This window comes from Acomys minous, assembly GCF_964271855.1.
Source record: "Acomys minous genome assembly, chromosome: 2".
Classification (NCBI taxonomy): domain Eukaryota; kingdom Metazoa; phylum Chordata; class Mammalia; order Rodentia; family Muridae; genus Acomys; species Acomys minous.
Window position 1 is genome coordinate 23312754 of NC_140484.1, and position 21225 is coordinate 23333978.

The 21225-nt window shown below is 41.1% G+C and overlaps 1 protein-coding gene across 8 annotated transcripts in view; it reads left to right on the forward strand.

Annotated features, from left to right (window-relative positions):
• CPEB3 (cytoplasmic polyadenylation element binding protein 3) overlaps positions 1-21225 on the forward strand; it is a 204876-nt gene that overhangs the window by 44556 nt on the left and 139095 nt on the right. The window lies entirely within an intron of this gene.

Below are 21225 nucleotides of genomic sequence, written 5' to 3' on the forward strand. Positions count from 1 at the left end.
GGCTATGCGTTCCTGGGAGCCTTTGCTCGCTGACAGGCACTTGCCCTGCACCTGCGAATTGATTTGTCCATAAGCCTCTAACCATCGTTATGCGAGAAAAGCTGGGCGTGGTGAAACCTTGTAGTTCAGCACCATGGCTGGGCTCTAGGATTGGGAGTTCCAGCTGAGCCTGGGTTACTTATAAGATCTTGTCTCAAAAAGGAAAGAAAAGGAACCCTTTGACCCCTGCTGACAGCTGATAGACTGGCCGCTTGGCAGAGGTAGAATCAGGGACAGGTGGGGCCTTCAATTTGCTGGTCTTTACCTTTCAGATGTTTGGGGGCGGGTCCTATGATGTCGAAGGAAATGGGATTATTGAAAGCATGTCTCAGGCCCGTAGCAAGATTTTGTTCATGACAGTTCAAGTAGGTTCATGAAACCTCTTAATCGTGTTTGAGTGAGTGTTGTTGTTGTTTGTGTTTTAGGGCTTTTTCTGGGTGGTGCTCAGGCTGGTACCCAGTTCCCACTCACGCTCACGTTGAGCACACTCCTAGTCCCAAGGAGAGGCTTCAGTGAGCAAGGCTCTCACACATGCTCCAAAGGGTCCCCCGGGAATGGACTATTTTCATATCAAGGCACAATTTTAGTTTCTGAGACAGGGTCTCATGAAGTTTGATTGCCTCAGAATGTGGAGTTTGTTGAGGATGACCTTGAACTCCTGATCTTCTTGCCTCTACCTCCCAGGTGCTAGGGTTACAGTCTCCTGCTACCACTCTCATATCTTGTTTCTTTCCATTCTGAAGTTTATCTTCATAAATGGGACTAGTTCTGTAGGTGGAGAGCAGTGAGCAGGACAGGTGCTGCTGCAGTTGAGACTTGGAAGGAGGGGCCACCTGCCTTGACGGCTTCTCTTTTTATTCTGAGGCTTTCTATCCAAACCCATTCATCGAAATTCCTTTTTAATGTTTAAAAGTGTGTGTGTGTGTGTGTGTGTGTGTGTGTGTGTGTGTGTGTACACCTGTGTGTGCACACGACTGGTGTGTTTGGACATCTGAAGAAAACCTTGTGGAGTCCATTCTCCCCTTCACCTTACGTGGGTTCTGGCATCAAACTCTGACAGGTTTTCAAAGCAACGGCTTTTACCCTCTGAACCATCTTGCCTTCTGTCTAAATTCTTGTATTGAATTCTCAGGAGTTTATTTAATGGTTTCTCAAAAACCATTCACCAATGATGCTATTAAAAGCAAAACACAATTGAGCTTTGCACTTTTTTTTTCTTTTTGTAATAGATGACAGTACTATTGAGTGGGTAAAAATGATCAAGTCATTTGATTAAAATTAAACTTTATTTTTGGCCTTAAGAAAAATTATTTTTACTTTGTTTCACATTTCTACTTCTTATTTAAAATGGCCCTTTGGGGTATTTTTTAGATTAACTTTTTTTTTGTTTGCTTTTGTTTTTGGTTTTTTGTTGTTGTTTGTTTGTTTTTTGAGACAGGGTTTCTCTGTGTAGCCTTGGCTGTCCCAGACTCACCTTGTAGACCAGGCTGGCCTTGAACTCACAGAGATCCGCCTGCCTCTGCCTCCCGTGTGCTGGGATTAAAGGCGTGCACCACCATGCCCGGCCCTTGCTTTTGTTTTTGTTTTTTGAGACAGGTTTCTCTGTGTAGCCTTGGCTGTCCTGGACTCACTTTGTAGACCAGGCTGACCTCTACCTCACAGCGATCCGCCTGCCTCTGCCTCTTGAGTGCTGGGATTAAAGGTGTGCACCACCATGCCCGACTTAGATTAACTTTTATTATTTATATGTATGTGTTTGTGTCAGTATATTCCATGTATGCTCACCTAAGCCAGAAGAGGGCATCTGATTCTCTAAAGCCAGAATTATGTTCACTAACCTTCAGATGCTGGTGCTGGGAATCGAACCTGGGTTCTGGAAGAGTCGTAAGTGTTCTCCCCTGCTGCACCTCTCCAGAGGGACCTCCTGAGTTTGGAGTAACATTGTATTGAGAGTAGTGCATATCTGTAGTCAGTCAAAAGATGCTGAGGCCAGCGGGTGCCTTGGAAAACATTGTGAAAAGTCTGTTTTGTTTTTTTTAATTGTTGTTTTCTGTTGTTTTGAGACATGGTCTTTCTGTGTAGATATTCCTAGCTGTCGCTGAACTAGGCTGGCCTCAAACTCGTAGAGATCTGTCTGTCTCTACCTTCTGCCTCCCAAGTGCTGGGATTAAAGGTGTGCGCACTATGCCTGGCGAAAATTTATCTCCCTTTTTTCTTTGTTTTTTTTTTAAGACAAGGTTTCTCTGTGTAGCCCTGGCTGCCCTGGAACTTACTTTGTAGACCAGGCTGGCCTCCAACTGAGAGATCCACCTGCCTCTGCCTCCTGAATGCTGAGATTAAAGGTTTGTGCCGCCACACCTGGCAAAATCCGATTTCTTTCTTTCTTTTTGTTCTTGTTTTTAAAATCCTATTTCTTAAAGAAAAAAATTAGATTCAGGAGTGGTAGGTCGTTTCTGTAATTTTAGGACCCAGGACCCTGAGTTTGAGGCCATCCTCGGCTACAGAATAAGATCTTCTCTCAAAAGCAACAAAACAAGTAAACTAGAACCAGAAAAATAAGTTGAATGTGCTTGTATGTTTGCCAGATTTGGTTTGTTTAGCTAACTATGCTTTCTGTTTTCTTTATAGCTTTCATTTCTGTGTATGCGCTAAGCCTGTATGTATTTCTGTGCACTACTTCCACACCCGTGGGAGCTACAAGAGGACATTAGATCCCCTAGGACCAGAGTAACAGATGGCTGGGAGCCGTCATGTAGGTGCTGGCATGCACCACCATGCCTGCCTGATTTTTGTTTTGTTGTTGTTTGGAGACAATCTTGCCATTAGCCAAGGTTGGCCTGGAGCTTGCCATTTTTCTGCTTCCTCATCCTGAGAGCTTAGGTTACAGGAACGCACCACCATACCTATCCTAAATTGAGAAGTTTATTTCATAGATTTAAAAAAAGAGTTTATTTTATTTTATTTTATTGGATTTTCCAGACAGGATTTCTCTGTGTGGCCCTCAATGTCCTGAAACTCACTCTGTAGACCAGGCTGGCCTTGAACTCAGTGATCCACCTGCCTCTGCCTCCTGGGATTAAAGTTGGACCCACTGAAGCTGTAGCTGCAGGTTGTGAGCTATCCAACTCCTAGGAGCTGGGAGCCAAACTTGGGTCCTTTGCAAAGGCAGTATGTGTTCTTAATCCCTGGGGCATCTCTCCTGACCCTGTTGTCAATTTTTAGTTATTTTTTTTTCTTTTGAGACAGAGATGGACTGTGTAGTCCAGGTTGGCCTTCAGCTCATGCGGATACTTGGATTTTACAGTGTGAGCTGCCAGGTTCTTCTTAAACAAGCTCTTTGTGCTAATACAGATTTTCAACAGTAATCTTCTATAGTCTGTCTTTTTGTCTTTGTGGTAAATTTTTGAGACAAGGTCTCTTATAGTCCAGACTGGCCTCAAACTTGCGCGTGTGCACACACACACACGTGTGTGTGTGTGTGTGTGTGTGTGTGTGTATATATATATATATATATATATACATATATATATATATTATATATATCCAGAGTTGACCAAGATACTTCTGTCTCAGCCTTTTGAGTGCCCACCTAGCTTCAAGTACATCTGACAGAAAGAAAGAAAGAAAGAAAGAAAGAAAGAAAGAAAGAAAGAAAAGTTCATTTTGTTCTCAATGCTACTTCACTCTCTTTTGTCATTTCCTAACATTGCTTATGTGGTTTGTTTTATAAAAGCAATCATTGTTTTTAGTGTGGCTTTCTAAGCCGCACAGGCTTTCTTATTCCAATAAACTTGATTGGGTTTTCATCTTCAGGGATTACCTGTATCTAAAAGCTGTTTCGTTTCTGTAAATAAGCAGGGTCCTGAGAGGTGAGTGACTTCACTGGCTTCACTCACTCGGGTTATAGAACACTAGCCAAGTTTATTATTATGTGTCTGTAACTTCATGCAGTACCGGTGCTGTCAGAATTCATGGAAGTCAGGTTCTCTGGACCTCAAAAGGGTTCTGTGATAGAGCTGTTTAGAGAGGCTTCACTGTTTACTGTGTGTGTGTGTGTGTGTGTGTGGTGTGTGTTTATATGTTTACAGGTGCATTTACCTTTGTGGATGAATTTGGAGGCCACAGGTCAGTTTTTGGTGTCTTCCTCGATTTGCTGGTCATTTAAGATTTTGAGACAGGGTCTCTTATTGAACATGACATTATTTCTGCTAGATTAGTTGGCGTCTAAGCTCCAGGATATGCCCTTTTCTGCCTTTCTGCTAGGATTACAGGCAGGGGCCACCATGACCAGCCTTTACATAGCTGCTAAATTCCTAATCCTTCTTTCTCTGTGTCCTGAGTTCTAGAGTTACAGGTGTGTACCACCATTTCCAGGTTTGGTTTTTTTTGGGGGGGGGGGGCAAGTGGTAGTGGAGAGGAACAGGGTCTTGCCATCTAGTACAGTCTAGTCTTAAATTAAAGATTTTCCTACTTCAGCCTGGGGCTGTAGGCAGATACAACTACTCCTGGCTTTACTGACGTCCTCTAAGGCACCTAATGTTGGTGCTTCTTGATGATGTGTCGTGTCAGCTGAAGGCCAGTGGGACCTTCCAGTGAGGGAAACACACACACACACACACACACACACACACACACACACACACACACACCCTATGAGACAGGAGAGCCTATGCATATGAAAGGGTTAGAAGAGAGGTATTCTGTCTGTGTGGTAAATTTAGACTTAAGTAACATTTTGTTTTGTTTTATTTGTTTGTTTGTACAAGGAAGCTCAGAAGGGATTTGGGAAAACACTTAATCTCTGATCACACTGTTCACTTGACAGAGTAGGAAATCAGATTTCTAGTATGTGAATTGCCCAAGTTCAGGTGGGCAGTTGATGTCAAATTAGGGTTTTGGACTCTGCTTCTCAGCAAATTATGTGACTATTTCTTCATCTATGAAATGTAAATGACAATACTTTACTTTGAGTTGGGTTACAGTAATTGTTTCTGTAATGATGAGCAAAGTCTCTGTGTGAACAGATCACAGTATGTATGGCTAATACTTTCACTTAGAACTATCTACTGAATAGGTCCAAAGTTTCCCGTGATGTTATTTATTCTTGTTTCTGTTTGCTTAGGATTGATTGTGTTGTCATAATATGATGAGTGCCTACACACAATCTAAATATCCCAAACTGACATATAATACTATGTTTTTTTTTTTTCTCTATGTGATAGTATCCTCAATTATCAGAGCCTCTGGTCCTGGTGGTAGAGTTGATAATTCAATATTCGCCTATGGGCCAGGCCCTATGTTAATCATCTCACATGTAGCTTCTTATGAAAGTCCTTTGAGGTGGAGGACTGTTGTCCTCATTAGGCTGATTGGGAAACTCAGGGCCAGCACATTTACATTGTTTGCTCAAGATCTTATAGTTAGTAATTTACTAATTTGGGACTTGAAAGCAGGCACTCTGCCCAGTGGGGTGTACACCTTTAATCCCGGCACTCACAGAGGCAGGTAGGTAGATTCTGTGAGTTTGAGGCCAGCCTGGTCTCCATAGTCAGACCTTGTCTCAAACAAGAGAAGACAATAGAAAACCCTGGCACTCTACCTTCAGCTATGGTTTGTTTCTCTTCCTCTTTGTATTGCGTCTACATATCAGTATAGTGTAATGAAGGTGCCTAGATTGAATTCATACTTCACCTCATGAGGGTACCTGGAGATTAAAAAATTTTTAAATTTGTGATCAAGTTATATAATAATAAAAATGTTAGCCGGGCACAGTGGCACACGCCTTTAATCCCAGCACTTGGGAGGCAGAGGCAGGCAGATCACTGCGAGTTCGAGACCAGCCTGGTCTATAAAGTGAGTCCAGGACAGCCAGGGCTACACAGAAAAACCTTGTCTCAAAAAAAAAAAAAGTTTTTATTTCTAAAGTAAATGTTTTAGTCAAAGTTGCACCAGAAATCCTATTTTTGACATTCTTGAAGAGAATGCAATTATAGTTGTTATTTCTTGAGACAGAGTCATGCTTTGTCCCTCTGGGAGGCCTGGAACTCTCTATATAGATCAGGCTGGCTTTGAACTCAGATTTGCCTGCTTCTGCTTTTAGAGTACTAGGATTAAAGGCACTTGCCACCATGTTTGGTCCATACTTTTTTTTTTTTAAAGAATAGTTTATTGCTGGACTTGGTGGTACACACCTTTAATCCCAGCATTCAGGAGGTAGGGGCAGGTGGGTCTCTGTGAGTTCAAGGCCAGCCTGGTCTACAAAGAAAGTCTAGGACAGCCAAGGCTACACAGAGAAACATTGTCTCAAAAAACCAAAAAGAAAAAAAATAAAAACCAGACTAGAAAAAAAGTCTGCCATACATATGCAGACTTAGCCTTACACAGGAGCACACACACATAAATGAACCTCTTCCTCATCCAGAAAGGAGGGGCTAGTCTAGGAGATACTGGATTTTCTGTGCCATGGAACCTTTCAGAATTTAAATTGTATACTCCAAAATTGCATGTTGAAAAGTGGTTAACGTGGTATAAACTCTTCAACTTTGCAGTGAGTTAGTGTAACAATTTAATCTCTTAAAACACAATGTTTAAATTATCTGGCCTCTGACATTGATACTATTTTCTACTTTGTAGCCTTTTCCTTTGGCAATTTGTAATGAGGAAGCAACTGATTGAACCTTGACACTGTCATTGGTGATCAGGGACAAGTCACCAGGAATCCAGTGATTCCTTTCCTTTATCTCTGTAAAAGTGAAGGGAAACTGCCTTCTGGTGTGCTTTATGTGAGAAAGAGACAGTGTTAAGATCAGATGCTATTAGCTAGTTTAGGGGTAACCCTCTCTCTTGGATACCTGCTTGGATACCTCTGAAATTGTAGAGAGAATTCAAGCTTCACTAGGGAGGAAGGCTGTTGCTAGTCCATAGTTGAGAGCAATACTCTGACAGCTGTAACTAGAGAAGAGCTAGAAGCATGAAGCCAGTAGGTTCTTTGTATATTATGGTTGCTGTTTTTGTTTGTTTGTTTAAGAGAAAAACCTCACACTAGAGGTTGGGCTGACACAGCCTAGTTCCTTATAAGGTCTCTTAGCCTCAGACACGATCTATCGTGTGTGTGTGTGTGTGTGTGTGTGTGTGTGTGTGCGCGTGTGCGTGTGCGTGCGATGGTCTCACTGTGTAGCTCTGTCTGACTTGAAACTGTAGTACAGGTTGGCTTTGAACGTGTGATATTCCTTTGACCCTAGCTTCTTGCATACTGAGATTCCAGGCATGAACTACTCACTCAGCTCCGTTAGTGCTCTTTATGTGCTGGAAAAACTTCCTTGTGTGAAACTGCTCTAATAGCTGAAACAGGAGAGTACTAGTGAACTCGATACTACAGTGTCAGTGCTGCAGAATAAAGCCTATTTTTCTTTCCCCAGAAGCACTATTACATAATTCTCAGCAATAATATGCATTGTGACATAACTCTCTGTGGGCAGATTTCAGGAGAGAGAAACACAAATGAGCTTTTTATATAATTTGAAATGATCATAGAATTAATATACACAAAGGGGAGGGAACATGGTGTGGTATACATGCAAGAGGCTGCTGTACAGCCAAATAGTTTCATTCTTCAAGCGTTCAAACTCATTTAAAGGGCAAGATCAAGTACAGAGCAAAGAAGTAAACTCCCTTCCTTTAACACTCAATATGTAGTTTACTAAATGGATAGTGCTACAGTGTTATTAGCCAGTTCCTAGAAGTGCCTAACGCTTTATCTTCACTAAATAGATGCAAATGTAAACCGAAGTTGGCCAGCTTTTCTTTATTATAATGTATGTATTTAATATTGTTGAGACTTCCTCTATTCTAGTGTTTCTCTGCAAAGTATCCATAGATGTGAAAACACAGATAAATGTGTGTAGTGCTATAAAGAATACTTATGATTTGTAAAAACATATAAAATGTATTGTTTCTAGACTATGAACACTTGCTTTCTGGGATGAGAGTATAATTGTAAATTTGATGTGTTAAGAAGTAAGCTGTGGATTTTCTTCCTTTCCAAGGCTAAACCCAGGGCCTGGCGCATGCTGCATACATATTCTACCTGCGATAAACCCCAAGCTTTGTCAGCAGGGCTTTTGCTTTGACATAAAAAGGACTTTTAGCTGGGTGTGGTGTTCCATGCCTTTAATCCCCGCACTTGGGCAGATCTCTGTGAGTGAGGCCAGCCTGGTCTAGAAAAAATGAAAGGGTGGGGGTGGGGGAGACTTTCAGATGCTGATCCTTCTGACCTTGCCTCCAAATTTCTGGGTTATAGACTTTTGCCACCATGCGTCTCCTGGATTGTATACATGCACTGCCACATTTAGCTGAAATATGTTCACTTTTCTCTTAATTGCTAATCAGTTGTTTCTTTTTTCTTTCTTCTTTCTGAGATACGGTTTCACTATGTAGTATAGACTGGCCTTGAACTCATATCTACCTGCCTCTGTCTCCTGAGTGCTGGGATTAAGGGTGTGTACACTTTGCTTTGTTCAGCCTAATCTCTTTATTCTTTTGGAGTTAATTCATTCTGTCATGGTGATCTGATTATTTTTGGCTTTCCAAGTCACATTATTAATAATAGAAGTGAATAGAGTTGGTGTCTGGATGACTCTCGTAATAACACTGAGAGATACTTAGCCGGCTGGTGACATGGCCTAGTGGGTAAAGGAGTTCGCCATGAAAGCTTGATGACCTGAGTTCAATCCCCAGAACCCACATAAGATGGAAGGGAAGAATCAGCTCCATAAAGTTGTTTTCAGACTTGACATGTGGGCCATGGCAAGTGCCCCGCCCAGATCTCATCATGCACACCAGCACAATAGTAGTGAATAAAATTGATTTAAAAAAAAAAATCCTAAGGAGAAAACTCTGGTTTAATAGCTTGACAAAAAGCAGGCGATAGTAGGGACATTCACTAGACAGCCATTTCAGCGTGTGAGACTGTGAAGCAAAGACATAAAGAGCAAAAGACTTAGAATATTTTTAACTTTAAAAGTAGAAATTTAGTTTCCATACTATTTGGGATATAAAGTTTGATCAAGACATCAGGAGGTGCACTCTCTTTGTGAGGGCTTCTCTCTGCTTCTTTGTTGGTGGCTGCATTCTACGTACTTGGGTGCTGGAAGAGGAGACGGTACATTTTACAGGAGTAATAGGGCCTGAAGATTGATGAAGTGAGTATTTTAGAAGAAATAGCTTAGTGCCCTGACAGCCTGAGCTCCTGCTCGCACGCCAGGAGTCTTAGCACTTAGGTTTCAGATCATCAGTTAAGAGAGAAGACGTGTATGTGCCAGAAGCAACTCTCTTTTACAGTCTGATGGGAATGGTTTTCTTTCTTTAACAGAACTATATAACCTAGGTACACAGAGGACTAAAGTGAGAGAGGGCTGGTAAGGCTTATGAGGTTGTGAGGGAAAGCCAAGGTAACTGAATCATTTGTTATAAATCTGCTTTTGTGTTTGCCTAGTAGACAGAGTCAGATAAATGGTTAAGGAGAGCTTTCGTGGCATTTTTGTTAACTGCAAACTTTACATTGACTTCCTTTTGACTTGTTTGCTTAACACCATCAGCCATGTATTCTGTCTTTTGGGTCTTCTATCTCTTTGATGTTCCTCCGAAGACAGAAACTGCTAACACAGAGTCAGTAGACCAGAAGGTCAAGCCCCGGCCTTGATCTATATTGTCTTATTTAATCCTTACGCATTCTTGTGAATTACGGATAAAAGACTCGGAGCAAGAAGCTACTTAGTTTGTGAGGTAGCAGCAGGAATGGAAACTCGGCTCTTGTGTCTCTTGTTTTTGTTGTGGTGGTGGTTGTTGCTCCTCATCTGTTTGTCCCTGGTCTTGTCCCATGTTGCTTTCTCTAGACCGTCTCCAATTCCCCTCAGCCCACATTGTGTTTAGCACTTAACACTCTAAAGTGAGCAGCTTTGTCTCATTGTATTCTGTGTGAGGGTTCTGCCATACACAAGGCCAGGACCTTTGTACTGCAGTGTCCCATAGGCTGTGACAGAAACCTGGGAGACTTTAAATACATAGTTAAGTATTTTCTGCATATGTTATTTTTCACATTTATAGATAATAATGTAGTTATTGTGAATTTACATGCAGTTAGCAATGAAAGAATAATTTAACTTCTGTAAACACTTCGTGGCTTACCAGGGACAAAGCTGAGCCTTGTTCTGGTCTGAATCATCTCCCAGACATGTATTGAAATAGAAGATGAGGCCTAAAATAGAGTATGATATGCCCACAAAAAGTATGTATACGAAGCCGGGCGTCGTGGCGCACACCTTTAATCCCAGCACTTGGGAGGCAGAGGCAGGCAGATCACTATGAGTTCGAGGCCAGCCTGGTCTACAAAGTGAGTCCAGGACAGCCAAGGCTACACAGAGAGACCCTGTCTTGAAATACCAAAAAAAAAAAAAAAAGTATATTTATGAATTAAAGAAAAGAATGATTAAATTTGTGGGTAGGACTTGGAAAACTTTCAAAAACTCTTCATAGTTTAAAGTATTTTTTGTTTTTGTTTTGTTTTTGCTTTTTGATTCTTTGAGACAAGGTTTCTCTGTGTAGCCTTGGCTGTCCTGGACTTGCTTGGTAGACCAGACTGGTTTGGAACTCAGTGATCCACTTGCCGCTGCCTCCCTGAATGCTGGGATTACAGGCATGTACCACTGTACCTGGCATAAGCATTTTATATTTTTTCCAATTTTTAAATTATGTTTCTTTTTTAACATATACATTTACATTATTACACATGAATAAAATAAACTACATACAGCAGGAAGAACCACAAGACAATCAGGAATTATATAAAGGTTACAATCATAGTGATTTGGCTATTTGTATTTGGCAAACTTGAAGTAAACATCTTATCTTGCTGGGTCTAAATTTCTGAATGAAAATTGATATCCACTATATCTCATCTCTATTGACTTAAAACTTCTGTCTAGACCTAAAAACATCTTAAGCCCTAAACAACTAAGCTTAATTGTAGGACTAAATTATCTGGTCTTCAACCCCATCAGAGACTTGAGAAAGAATAAAAATTACCTGAGTGAACCAGAAGTGCAGGGGAACAGCTTCCAATATGAAGAAATGACTGAGATAGTTCACTGCCTAAATAGTCACCCTATACTCTCTGTAATGCTGGAGCATCATCTTCAGCCTTCCAGCCCAATGTATCTGACAGACATATGTGAGGCAGGAACTATTGAGGACTTGCTTACCCTGTCTTGGCTATCGACTCTGTCTGCATCTAAGCTTGCCCATTTTTAGGCAAAATTCTGTCTGTGACAGAAATGAGGACATTTTGCCCAGTGGCTTGTTTGCCACATTTGAAGCTAATTCCATAGGAGGTTCTTTGGCGTTGATCATCTTTTTTGAGGTAGGCTGGGTGTTGCCAGGAATTAACTTGTCTTTAGAATAATAAAAACATTTTTAAATGCCATATTCTGTAGGTCTCTGAGGCTTTTGAAGACCTTATTAACTATTTTACCTTATATATTTATATAAGCATATCTATCTGTTAGGCCTAGGATATATATTCTTGTGATAAAATTAGACTAGTATTTGACATGATCATGATTTGCATCAATAAATAAAATTTCATACCACTGAATTAAAAATAACCTTAATTAAAAATAGGCTTAAAAATAACCTTATGCCACTGTGCCTGGCATAAGCATTTTCAATTTTTAAAAATGATTTTTGAAAGTAAGTTATGTTTTTAATTTTAAAACTTGGAAGAGGAAACTTATTGCTCTTTTTTTTCCAGTCCTTTTATTTTATTTTTTGTATAATGAATAAATCTAGTTCACATCTAGCAATCTATCATTCTTACCAGGGTGGCATGAAACTTATTGCTCTTAATTCTATTACCCAGACAGAAGTGTTCCTAGTCTTGTGTATTTTCCACCAGTTATCACATTTTACTGTTAAACTAGTATACTGTAGTTAAAGGACAACTTTGTGGAGGCAATTGAAAGGATCTAACTCACTGCTAGGCTTGTAGAGCAAGCAGCTTTACACTCTGAGCAATCTTGCTGGTCCAGTTATCCACCCATCCATCTAAGCCTGCCTTCAGTTGCCTTTTCTGTGTATTTGTACAATGAGTTTGACATAGCAGAGGTAATTTGTGCACATCATTCAGCTGCTTTTTAGCGTTTTATATCATTAAGTTTATAGATTTTGAAGACTGCATACTATTTCATACAAGAATAAGTTCCAGTTACCAAAAGTGTTTTTATATTTGGAGGATTTAGACTATTTTCAAGTGCATCTTATTATTTTGTGGTTCTGGGTCTCGCTTTTTATAGACTTTAGTTTTTAATGGCTACTGCCATGAACGACTTCGGCTCTCTCAGCGCTTTTTTTAGCACTGAATGGTCAGGGTTCTGTAGGTAAAGCAGAGGCTGGCTTGGAGATCACCAGAGACTCCTTGTTAAGCAGCGGGAAGGAGCAGGTGCGTGAACAGAAGCAGCGTGGTGTGCTGAGCAGAGCAGAGCAGAAGATTTGGGATAGAAGTGAGGCAAGTGAGAGATGAGGCTGGAAAATAGCAGGGCTCGGCCAGCTCACAGGGCACCGTAGCATCTGTGCTTTCAGCGTTTGTGGTGCTGCGGGCAAACCAAGCCTCACTCGTGCTAAGTGTGTTCTCCACCAGTGAGCTGCACCACAAATTCACATTGAAGAAAGACTTTGTAAATATCATTTATTATTTGTGTGTTCATGTGCATTATGGTACATGTGTGGAAGCCAGAAGACGGCTTGTGGAATCAGTTCTCTCCTTGAACTTATTTATTTATTTATATATTTAGGGTTTTAGGCCAGGCTGGCCTCAAACTCACAGAAATCCTCCTGCCTCTGCCTCCCAAGTTCTGGGCTTAAAGGGGTGCACCACCATGCCCAGCTCTGGAATTGAATTCAGGTCATCCATCTGCTGAGTCATCTCACCAGCCCACTGGGAAGGTTCCTTTTTTTTTTTTTTTTTTTTAAAGATTTGTTTATTTTATGTAGATGAGTGCTCTGTTTTTATGCACACCAGAAGAGGGAATCAGGTTCCATTCTGGATGTTGTGAGCCACCATGTGGTTGCTGAGTATTGAACTCAAGACCTCTGGAAGTGTATGTAGCCAGTGCACTTAACCACTGAGCCATCACTGCAGCCCTACAACCTTCTCCAGCCTCCAAGGAAGGAGTCTTCTTTTTTTTGCTGTTTTGAGACAGGGTCTCTTTGTGCTAGCCTTGACTGTCCTGGACTCGCCTTATAGACCAGGCTGGCCTTGAACTCATAGAGATCTACCTGCCTCTGCTTCCCGAGTGCAGGGATTAAAGGCATGTGCCAGCACACCCAGCTTTTAAAAAGTTTTTTAAGACAGGGTTTCTCTGTATATCCATGACTGTCATGGACTTGCTTTGTAGACCAGGCTGGCCTCTACCTATCTCTGCCTCCCTGAGTGCTAGGATTAAAGGCACATGCCACTACACCTGGCTTGTGGAAGGATTCTTTTTTTTTTTTTTTTTTCCCTCCGTTTTTTGAGATGGGATTTCTCTGTGTAGCCCTGGCTGTCCTGGACTCTCTTTGTAGACCAGGTTGATCTGGAACTCATGGAGATTTGCTTTTGTCTGCTTCCCAGTGCTGGGATTAAAGGTGTGCACACCATGCCTGGCTACTGAAGGATTCTTAAACTGAGAAGCCACTGTAAGGCTTCTGAGTTGATGACTTTTTACTTCAGAAAGATTACTCTGGCATAAGTGTTGTCAGGAACTAAACACGGGTGAAAAATCAGTTGGTTGAAAGGGAGGAATGGCCTCAAGAAATAACTAGGAGGCCCCATTTTGACACAGGGAACAAAAGAGAGGACAGTACCTACCATGGCTCCTGGGTTTAAATAGTTGGGAGAATAATCCAGAGGTGAAAGTCCTTAGTGGTGACGATGAGAATGTGTGTGTCTTATAGACCAGTTGGATTGCCGAGCAGAGGAGTTTCAGAAGGGAAGGCCGTCACATCTGGAATCTCAGAAAAGGCGGGTTGGCATCTGATGTGCTCATGCTTTTATGTAGTTCCCGATACATTAGAAGGGAAACCTTACAAGTACGATTACTTCACGGGCTACCGGTTAAGACACTGTACCTAAGAGGAGAAATAGCCAGCGTTGTAAGTCAAGAACTTTTTTATTTTAGCCTGATTTTTTTTTTTTAATACTCTGATAATTTAGAGTTTGTTAGGCGATTGGTCATCTTGTTTGTAAATTATAGCCTAGCATTTCAAAGAACTGTAAGTAATAGCTCACTGGTCAATCACATGGGAAGATCATAGAGAAGAAAAGCAATGGAACCTGGCATGTTAAAATCGAATAAGTCCACTGGGAGGTCAGTGAGTAGCATTGGCTAGTTTGAGCATCATTAATAAACTGAGGTTAGACTTTAGGACTTTAGTTCTGCTTCATTCATATATGGCCCAGTGTTCATTCTAGCAATGTGCTTCCTTATGAACGACAGGGTCTCAAGTGGTCCGGGCTGCCTCAAACTCACTGTGTAACTGAGTATGAGTCCTGATCCTCTTACTTCTACCTCCCAGGTGCTAGGACTGGAGTTCTGTGCCACTATACTTGGTTTAAAAAGCATTTTTATTAAATCTAGGTCATGACGTTATCAAATTTGTTGAATTTAGTTAAAATGGTTGGCTACCAACACTGCAAAAATATAACCTGAATATTTTGAACCATTCAGTAATGCTGATGGAAAATAGTATTTTTGAAGTGTTTGTTAAATTAAACTTTGCTTGCCGGGCGTGGTGGCGCACGCCTTTAATCCCAGCACTCAGGAGGCAGAGGCAGGTGGATCACTGTGAGTTCAAGGCCAGCCTGGTCTACAAAGCGAGTCCAGGACGGCCAAGGCTAACACAGAGAGACCCAAAAAAAACCAAACCAAACAAAAACAAACAAAAAAACACTTTGCTTTGATTTTAAACAGAATAAAATGGACTTTGCCTCTATTTTAGAATAAGAAGTTAAACCTCAGATAGCTTTTTTAAAAGTTCAATTCTTTCAAAGGCATCTAGGCTTGGCATGGTAAAGGGCTGGGCCTTGATGTGGATATTGGTTCATCATAATTTCACCTTCGATATTCAACATTCCAAAGATATGAGTGAGTGACCAGAAGATAACAGAATTAATGTTTTACAGCTTTCTGCTCTGTTCTACGTGTTTGCCAGTGTAGAGCATTTGGTTTCACCCGTCAGCTTGGCAGCGATGTAGAACATAAAATTCTATTCCAGAGTAGCTATTTTAAAACAGATGAGTCATGCAGGTATAACACAAGATTTTCTTTTAAAAATATAATGAGATATTTGATATTCTAATTTAGGCTGAGATTCTGTTAAATGTGAAATGAAAAAAAATTGAAGGCCTGGCATGAGGAGGAAAGGGAGAAAAATCTCTACAGTGAATACTTTCCTCCTCATTGTGGGTGTAATAGGGGTGAAGCAGACGAGGGGTTGCAGTGACACATTCTGTTACAGGGACATAAATAATAGAGAATGTATTGAATATATAGAGGTCAAAGGACAGAGAAAGACAGTGAACAAGATTCAGCAAAGAGGACAAAGCTAAGTAAAAGGATGCGTCAGCTTTTGTTACAATAATTAAATATTCAAAAAGCCAGCCATTTTATACAGGCCAGGAAGCCAAGCAATTGCTCATTTTATATTCCTTTCTTTTCTTTTTTTTTTCCTTCAAGCAAGCTATAGGCAAACAAGCTTACATCAAGCATTTATATTAAGAAATTTCTTTTACAGAGCGTCATAAGCACGTTCAAAATCCAGCTTTTATTCTCCTGTGGTATGTGATCATAATATTAATGATGCCCTTAAGATACTTGATGTTTGTTCTAAACTGTCAAAGGGAGAAATACAGTATGTTCAGCATAATTTGCCTTGTATGTATTATCAATGATCTAGTCTGATGACTTCTTACTTTAGTAATTATTGTAAAAGGGCAACTTGTTTGGACATGCAATAGTTACAGTAAGTTTTGGTGCAATCAGCCCATTTGTGCTGCAGTAATGAAATAGCATAGACTGAGTAATGTGTATGAACACACATTTATTTCATCAGAGTTGATAAAGGTGGCTAGTTTGGTGTCTGGTGAGGGCTGCTCTGTTTCCAAGTAGGTTTCTTGCTGCTGTGTCCTCACAAGAGAGTGATTTTATGTCCTCATGGCAAAAGGGACAGAAGGCCAAAAGTCCTGCCCAGGCCCTTGCCCTGTTACTAGTCCACTGACTGTTTCTGAAATTGTTCCACATCTTACTATTCCCACAGTGAGGAGTCAGATTTGATACGGGCATTTCAGGGTCTATCCAGAGCATAGCAGGTGAGATAGATAACCATTTCGGGGTAAGTAAAAGTATTTGTGGTGCTTGAGAGTATTATGTCTTCAGTGGTTGAAAACAAGTCATGGCTGTAGGTGTTTTATTTTGTGTGTGTGTTTGGTTGATTTGGGTGATAAAATTAACTTTTTAACAAGTTTGTCTTTTGTTGTGACAAATACGTGAAAATAACTTAGAAGGAAGAAAGATGGATTTGTGCACCGTTCCAGTCCCCGATGCTGCATCACTGTGGGCCTGGAGGGAGGCAGAGACCATGGTGGTGAGAGTGAAGTCACTTGCTTTGTGTGTCAGGGAAGCCGGAGGAGGAGGAGGGGAGGAGGGAAGGAGGGGTTCAGGGCAGGGAAGGACGCATTCCCAGGGACCTACTTCCTCCAAGGAGGCTTTATCCCCTACAGTTTCTAGGACCTACGAGAGGGATGTGACCAGCTATGGGTCGTGGCTTTAACACACGAGTCTGTAGAGAGCATTTCATTGTCAAACTTGACAGCTTTTCATGAACATGGCCTTTATTTCTGTAATTCTGTATTTTACTCGTGGCTGTTGGTTAGAGTTAAATGGCAAGGTGTGATTCTTTCTGCCCTGGGGGAGGGGGCCCGAGGTTTAGCTCATTTACCATATTGTGGTCAGATGTAGGCTAGGAGATTTGCTCCAGCTGATTGGCTTGAAAATGGTGCCCACTGAGTCTTGAGGCTGTCGGAAAATGTAGTGGAGATGTCCATGTTTGTTTAGTGTCTGATATGAAGCCCTAGTCATCTCTGCTTTGAACTTGTTATTTGTCAGGTATCAAATCATAACAATAATGGTTTTTATAGAGTCTAACAATGTGTACCACATTTCTAGCCTGTTTAGGAGAGTTAAGTTTCAATGAAGTTGATTCTTTGTTTCTCACTTTGAATTAGTCTTGTGTTCTTGTACTCTGTCATACCAGGAATCTTAGTGCCCATATGACTTGTTCTTTTGAAATACGGCAAAATTTGTTTTTTTTTTAATAAAATAAGTAAGTATGGATTTTTATTTAGATAATGTAAATCACTGGACAGAATAAGTATGTCTAAATTATTTAACTGAATTTCATTGTTCTTGTTTATTAAGCTTTTAATGCTTTTTTTTTTTAACTGATAGGGTTTCTCTGCATAGCTCAGAGATCTGCCTGCCTCTGCCTCCTGGGATTAAAGGCATGCACCACCACCACCTTGATTTAATGCTTTTTAAATACAGCCAAAAAGGAAAAGTACAACTCATTGACTTGTCAAAGCTCCTTGTAAAGACCAGGACGGGGTTTCCTAAGCTTGTGGAGTAAGCACTGTGACCTGGGAGGTAGGAATGTTAGCATGCTTAAGAAAGGCTTGGGGCAAAGAACAGTTTTATTGCAACAGTTATCAGTAAGCAAAATTTGGAGCAAGGGTTGGTTACATTTGTAAATTGGCTTGGTTGCTAGAATAATTAGTGGCCTTAATTTAGGAATGCAGGAATCTAAACAGAGTGACTATTAAATGTATTTGTCTGAAGTAAGACTGCCCAAAGAGATAGACCATAAGCCTCGTGGACAATTTCAAAAAAATTCTAGTAGTATGTTTAAAAGTAAAGAGGTGGTAGAGTGGAGCATGCCTGCCTGCCTGAGGCAGGAGGATTATTGAGCCTAGATAGCCAAGGATGTTTTTGTTTGTTTTTGTTTTTTTTGGAGACAGGGTTTCTCTGAGCAACAGCCTGTCCTAGACTCACCTTGTAGACCAGGCTGGCCTTGAACTCACACCTACCTCTGCCTCCCTAGTGCTGGGATTAAAGATGTGCACCATCACACCCAGCTGGATGTTCTTTATTTTTGAAAATTTAGGGTCTTGCTATGTAATATAGGCTAGTCTCACACTCTAGGTAATCCTCCTGCCTTGGCTTCTTGAGTGCTGACATACAAGTGTGTGTTCCTACACTTGGGTTGAACACTCGAATCAGAGTCTAGCCTGGGCAACAATGAAAGGTAATAAAGAACTTGTGTGTAGCAATACATACCTGGGGCAGAGGCAGAAGTATTGACACAAGTTCAAGGCCAGCTATGGGCCACACAGCAAATTCCAGGTAGCCAGAGCTATAGGTTAAGAGCCTGTCTCGGGGCCTGGAGAGATGGCTCAGTGGTTAAGAGCACTGTCCGCTCTTCCAGACACTGTCCCAAGTTCAATTCCCAGCAACCACATGGTGGCTCACAGCCATCTATATTGTGATCTGACTCCCTCTTCTGGTGTGCAGGTGTACATACAGGCAGAACACTGTATACACAACAAACAAACAAACAAACAAACAAATAAGCAAGCAAGCTCCAAACCCACAGACTTTCATGTTAAAACAAAACAAAACAACCCCCCTCTCCCCCAAAAAAACCCCGTCTCCCGGGCACTGGGAGGCAGAGGAGATGGATCTCTGAGTTCGAGGCCAGCCTGGTCTACAAGGTGAGTCCAGGACAGCCAAGGCTACACAGAGAAACCCGTCACAAAAACCAAAAACACCACCATCAACAACAACAACAAAAAACACCCCACAAAAGGCCCCTGTCTCAAAAGGGAACTACTCTATAATCCAGATGTAGTTTTTAATAATATATTTTACTTAACTGTTATTAAAAGGAATTATTATAAACAATAAACCCATTTTAACATATTTTGACCATATGAACTAACAAGATATTTTATACCAAGTCTTTGAAATCTAGTGTGCATTTTCTGCCTGTATCACATCTTGGTTAATTTTATCCACAAAGTATTGCAAGTACTCAGCCGCCACCTTCAGATAGTGACTACCATACTGGCCAGTGAGCATACAGCCTTTAAAATCATTTATTTTTAGGTCGAGCATGGTGAGCATTTATTTTTAGGCTGAGTGTGGTGGCGCATGCCTTTAATCCCAGCACTTAGGAAAAGAGGCAGGCAGATCTCTGTGACTTTGAGGCCAGTTCCGTCTACATAGAAGAGTTTTGGAACAGCCAGGGTTACATAGAGAAAGACCTTATCTCAAACACCACCACCACCAAAACCCAAAGTATTAAGTAAGACAGGGTCTCACTCTGTGGCCCTGACTGGCCTCAAACTCAGAGATCCACCTGCACGTCACCCAGCTGTGAGGGTGTCCTTTTTTTTTTTTTTTTTAAGATTTATTTATTATTTACACAGTGTTCTGCCTGCGTACCAGAAGAGGGCACAGGACCTCATTATAGATGGTTGTGAGCCACCATGTGGGAATTGAACTCAGAACCTGTGGAAGAACAGACAGTGCTCTTAACCTCTGGGCCACCTATCCAGCCTGAAAGGGTGTACTTTTATATAGAACATACAGGTTTGAGTGAATTATAGTTCAGAACTGTGTGAGCTCAATGTGTCTTTCATACCATGGTCTGTTAGTTTGTCAGCTTTAGAAGTCAAAATATAGTTTTGTAACTTGCAGTTTCTATTTCATTTCTGACTTCTTTGGATAAATGTATGTTTTCCCCTCTTGCGCTGTTATTAATAGACACTGTATATAGAGATCCATATTTGCAAGCAGTGCTAAGAGTTTCTCTTGGCTCAGTTTAGACTGTCTACCTGACTAGGTCTTTGCTTCCAGCAGGTGGAGTATTCCATCGAATTTCCTATTAGTATTACTAAGGATTGAACTTAAGGCATTGTTGTTTGCTATACTACTGAACTAAATTCTCAGCTAAGGTTTTGAAAGCTATAGGTCATTATTTTTTATTTTCTGGTTATTTTGTATACCAATGATAAAAACTTGTCCCTATCTCGATGGTAGAACATTTGGCTCACATTCATAATGTCCTAGGTTCAGTCCCTAGAGGCGTGTGTATACACACACACACACACACACACACACACACACACACACACACACACGGCGGGCAAGATACTCAGCAGGTCAATGTGCTGGCCTCCAAGCCTGACAGGCCTGGGTATGATAAAGACTCACACGGTGCAGTGACAGGCTAGAACTGACTCCTGCGAACTGTCCTCTAACCTCCTCACATGCACACCGTGGCACATGTACTCCGCCTCCTTACAAAATAAATAAAACACATTTCAAAGTTAGGTCATAGCTAGGCACAGTGGTGCTCACCTCTAATCCCAACACTCAGCGAGGCAAAGGCAGGTGCATCTCTGAGTTCGAGGCCAGCCTTGGTCTACCAAGGTAGTTCAGGACAGCCAAGGCTACACAGAGAAACCCTGTCTCTAAAAAGCAAAACAAAACAAAAATAATAATAAAAAAATAAAATGATGTCATAATTAGAAAGAATTTTCTGGAAGATGCTATGGATAAAAATATATTTAGAGCTGGAGATATGGCTCAGTAATAGAGCTCTTGCCTGGTGACATGAGGCCCAGGGTTCAACGCCCCTTTCCCCAAGCATCACTCCCCAAAACCTCCCAAAATGACTGAATACATACATAGTATTGCTGTCTGGTTTTGTTTGTTTGTTTCTGAGATAGGCTTTCTTTCATTCTTTCTTTTCTGAAAGATTTATTTATTTATTATGTCTACAGTGTTCTGCCTGCATGTACACCTGCAGGCCAGAAGAGGGTACCAGGTCTCATCATAGATGGCTGTGAGTTGAACTCAGGACCTTTGAAAGAATGAGTAGTGCTCTTAACCTCTGAGCCATCTCTCCAGCTCCATAAGACAGATTTTCTCTGGCCTTAAATTCATTGTTCTCTTGACCAGGAAGGACTTCTACATGCTAGGATCATATGCTGTACTGTCAGATGTGTCCTTTATTAGGTTTGTCTGTTGGGATTTT